Source organism: Armigeres subalbatus, chromosome 2, assembly GCF_024139115.2.
Source record: "Armigeres subalbatus isolate Guangzhou_Male chromosome 2, GZ_Asu_2, whole genome shotgun sequence".
Taxonomy (NCBI): domain Eukaryota; kingdom Metazoa; phylum Arthropoda; class Insecta; order Diptera; family Culicidae; genus Armigeres; species Armigeres subalbatus.
Genome location: NC_085140.1, coordinates 23,308,167 through 23,313,382, shown reverse-complemented (window position 1 = coordinate 23,313,382; position 5,216 = coordinate 23,308,167).

Below are 5,216 nucleotides of genomic sequence, written 5' to 3'. Positions count from 1 at the left end.
TCCTTTCCCCAAGACGCGAACAAAATGTTCGACAACTGCGTTGTATTCGTCCGAGCTGCCAATATCATTCGGAACTAGCCAGAACACTATTGAAGTCAATTGTCTTTGATCTAAATTTTCTTTGAAAAAGCCTTCTACAAAACATCGGTTCATTATATGCAGTTTTCCGTTGCAGAAAGGTCGTTCCACCAACGCCTCACTTTTCCGGCTTGTGGAGACATCTCCAATGCCACAGGAAAAGAGGAAAGGTTGTATGTAATTCAAAACTGCTGACCCGATGAGTCTCGGCAAGTGTTTTGCAAACCAGATCCACACTTTTCTCGTTCGTCTCCCTACCATGGATGGATTGGATATGATTCTCTCGAATTCAGCATAATTAACAGCTCTCTGCCTTTTTGCTTGCTCGTTGCCTTTCTGGCGAACGCGGTGCCACAACCATCGAGAGTAGGCAAACAGTGACTGTGTATTCCCGCAAGGGCAAAGAAAAGCGCGGTGAGATGCTTGTTGAGCTGTTGACGTTGATGGACCAAACCATTTCCCACGTACGTTCGAAAGGATGATGATAGAAACGCACGCTGGGGTAGAGTACCAAATACGCGGACTTAACCTATGGCTTACATAGATGTACAGTTGTAAAATGATGCAATTTTGATTTTTTGTTTTGAAGGTTTCATAACATTTACATATTATTTTGTGATACACATGCAATGTTGCATAAAAGTTCGCAAAGACAAAAGAGAGCCAATATTTGCATTTTTCGGTAGAATGCTTCGTATTTATTAAACGTTCAATTTATCGCTACACACTGAAGATTGCTTTACTGTCGAGCTCATAAAATGTATTATTATAACAACTGTGATCTCAAGTGGTGGAAATAAATGAAAGTTTTCTAATTTGTGTTATGCCAAGTGAATACATTCCACTAAACAAGCTCTAAAAGTATTCTTCCATTCAACATTGGATTAATGCTAGCAAGTTGTCCCAATAAAAAAGAACATTCCAAGTGCGGGTTTCATTTCACAATTCCAGAACTTTTGCTCCACTATGCGACACTAAATGACAACAACGGAAGAGTGTAAAGGTAATAGAGCGTGGTAAGAATCATCACGAACAAACGACGCGACTATCGAGATGAACGTCGTCGTCCGGAAATATGGAACGCGGAAAATTGGCATTAATTAGAATTTAATTAAAATTAATGTCGCCGGTATTAAATTTCCCAGCGTGTCCTCAGAACGCAATTAGGGTTCGCAACCCAAGGAGTCTCCGGGGGAAAGGGAAACCATGTCGAGCCGGATGGTGTTGGTGGTTGTTACGGTTAAAAAATCCGTGTTAAGGTCGTCTCCAATCAGTGCTGGGGCGATACAAAAGGAACAATTTATGATAATTTTAGGGTTATTCACGAGAAAACAAATTGATGTTTTAATCTGGCTTATTTGATCATAGCGGTTCGAAAAGGAAAACCTTTTATCCCATTTTTATTCTAACTTTGGGCTTGCAAAGTTGGGTTCTGTAACCGTTTTGTGGGATGATTAATTTACTAGATCGGGTGTACATATGTTACCGAAAAGAGTTGGAGAATCGCATATTGTTTACGTCTATTGTTCAACAGAAAAAAAAAACCGAAGTAAGAACATTGATGTATCTGATAGATTTTCTTTATTGGCGTGCTCTTTGATAGATCCTTTTCATGGAATACTTCTTTATTACAACATTACAAGACAGTTGAAAACGTATTGCACATATCAGTGATATTGATAATTGTTCATCATTCACTCGAACCATGGTGGGGTTACATTTATACTTTGTGGCTTTATTCTTTCATCGATAAATGTGGGCTTATAAAACTGAAAACTTTTTGAAGTTGAAAATCTCTATTCCATAGTCTAATCAAAATGTAAACACTCATCTGAGCCGAGCACTCCAACGCTATTCGTTCAGAATTTTACGACCGAACATGTGAAGAGCTGAAACTTGAAAGCAGCTATCTCTATGTATCCAACCGCTCCCACAGCCAGAGTAACTTTTTTTTTGTGTATCGTGCTCTCAATTTTAATCGAAAATATTAAACGAGCGTTGTAAATAACTCGACTGGATGTTATAAACTCGTGTGCTTTGTAGTGTCTGGCCGAGGAGCCAGATTGACTTAGAATATGATTATAAGACCATGCAAATTAGGGTAGCCTAGAAGGAATGTTTTGCTCTGAGTTGATTCCACAGCGCATCGTTATTCATTTCGATAGCCGTGATCAAATTATGCTGAAAAACGCATATTGAAAACTTTGTTCGCTTTCCCGCATAATTCGTACTGGAGCATATTGTTCACAATAGACTTCAATTTCATTTTATTCCCTAAACTTACCTGTTGAACAAAAAAGTTATTTTAATAGCATATAGGGAAACGGTTCGGCACTTCATCCCATAGCTCTTATTTCTATCCCGACAAAAACAAAGCAATGAATAGGAATTTGGTTTGTTTCTTATTTTTGTGATTTTTTTCACCAGTGAGCACGCGTGTTAGCAAAAAGAAGCGACGAGATTGGTGCTGTGTTTCTTTGTTTTGCGATGAGATGAATATATGTCCAGTGAGATGGTAAACTGAACAGTTCCCCTGTTTATAACTAGAAAATATTTATAACTAGCTAATGAATAAATATGAGGAAGGATTTTAAAACGTTCTTCCATCCCATATACATACGCATACGCAGATAACATCGCAGACTATTATAGATGACATTGAGTGACACGTAGCTTCAACACCTTCCTTCATTACACCGAGTGCAAAACCCCAAAACCCATCATGTCCTAAATTCTAATGAACCTCCTACTGACTCCGGAAGTGAAAGGATAGAGCCCCATTTCCTCGGTCCCAGATTGCCAACGTCCCCACTGCTGAAGTTATTTTTTCTTCATTTCCCTATCCCCTTTTTCGACACATAATAGCAGCACTACGCTTGGCCGCAAACTTGTCCAAAGTCACCACTTACAAATATAGTGTATGGGAAAACGAAAGGAGAAAATCGTGAATTATAAACTGAATCCTTCTGGTAATAAGTTTTACTTGGCAATTATAATAAATTGACGTGTCACATAATAAAAATGTTGGGGCAAATTTAACCTGATTGCATCAATATTGACATAATGCCATTGGACTCCTATGCGTTGAATGATAGCTAGGCCATGACAGTGATCGCGGAAGAAAAGCTCGCTGTGGGACCAACCATCAGAGTTCAACAATCAAGATTATCTTTCTTCGTCGGTAATAAAGGAAACCCTAGTCCAACGTAGCGTGTCATATTTCGCTCACCTGTTAGATTCTCAGTGACCCGAAAGTTTGAGCTTCTCACTTCGAAGTCACGTTGTGCGGTGCGTGTGGAGAGGCGATGCATTTAATCTCCTTTTGGGATTTTATCAGCGGAAATTTTGCACGATGTTCATAACGAATTTATGACTCCCCTGCTAGCAGCAGCAGCAGCAGACTGCTGTTGACACGGATGAATGGGAAATAACGCACTTGGGGAAGGTCGTTGGAATTTTACAAAGAACGTTATATTCATTCGATTCGAGATTTAATATTTTTTTCAATCTTGTCTATAATAAAATGAACAGTATGCTATATGAATATGCGGTATGTATCGGGGGATTCAAAATAAAGTGTGATAAAACTGCGCCAAAATAATAAATGTGATGAATTTAGGACATTTAAGTGCAATTATTGACACTAGGATACACTCGCTGAAAAAACTTACGCGGATACATTCGTGCCGAAAATCGTAACTCAATTTTCAACGTTAGAAAATTTTGAGCATCTCTAATATACCCACTGGGATAATTCGGACGGTATATTACACAAAATATTTAAAAGCATGTTGTCTTCTGTGAACTTCTTAAACTTAATGTAAACAATATACACTAAGGTTTTTTTCATAGAATAGATTGTGTTCAAAGCCTAAGTTCTTGGTCTTCCAAAAAAATTCCGAAACAAGGCCTTTAGATCTACACGCGAAACAAAAGATCTGTCCGCCTGTTTCAAATATGGTACATGCTCTACGTGACTCATAGAATAGATTGTGTTCAAAGCATAAGTTCATGGTCATCCAAAAAATTCCGAAGTAAGGCCTTTGGATCTATACGCGTAACCAAAGATCTATCAGCCTGTTTCAAATATGGTACATGCTCTGTGTGACTCATAGAATAGATTGTGTTCAAAGCATAAGTTCTTGGTCATCCAAAAAATTTCCGAAGTAAGGCCTTTGGATCTATACGCGTAACAAAAGATCTGTCCGCCTGTTTAAAATATGGTACATGCTCTGTGTGACTCATAGAATAGATTTTGTTCAAAGTCTAAGTTATGGGTCATCCAAAAAAATCCCGAAGTAAGGCCTTTAGATCTACACGCGTAACCAAAGATCTGTCCGCCTGTTTCAAATATGGTATATGCTCTGTGTGATTCATAGAATAGATTGTGTTCAAAACCTAAGTTATTGGTCATCCAAAAAATTTTCGAAGTAAGGCCTTTAGATCTATACGCGAAACCAAAGATCTGTCCGCCTGTTTCAAATATGGTACATGCTCTTAGTGGTGTAGTATTAGCTTTATTATTAGCATAAGCATTAGTATTGAGCAATTCGGACAAATTCGTAGGTGGTACAAGCCTGGTCTATTGTATAAGAGTAGCACTTTCACATTCATCCGTTACCACAGATATTGATTTGGAACCACACAGAGCAGGTACCATATTTGAAAGAAAGCCGATAGATCTTTGGTTACTCGTGTAGATGTAAAGGGCTTACTTTGGAACTTTTTTGGATGACCAAGACCTTATGCTTTGAACGCAGTATATTCTATGAACCACGAAGAGCATGTATCATATTTAAAACAGGCTGATAGATCTTTGGTTACGCGTGTAGATCTAAAGGTCTTATTTCAAGGATCTCTTGGATGTACAAGAACTTATGCTTTGATTACAATCTATCCTATAAGTCACAGAGAGCATGTTGCATATTTGAAACAGGTGGATAAATCTTTGGTTACACGTGTAGATCAGACTGGCCCAAAATGCATGAAATCCTGAATTTCAAACCTTGCACCCTTAAATGACAGTCCAGTGGTTGGCGTGCGCAAATGGCTCAAAGTTTGTATGGGAAAAGTGGGGTTAGGGACAAAAGGTCGAAGGACAAAACGTCGAAAGGACAAAAGGTCGAAAGACAAAACGT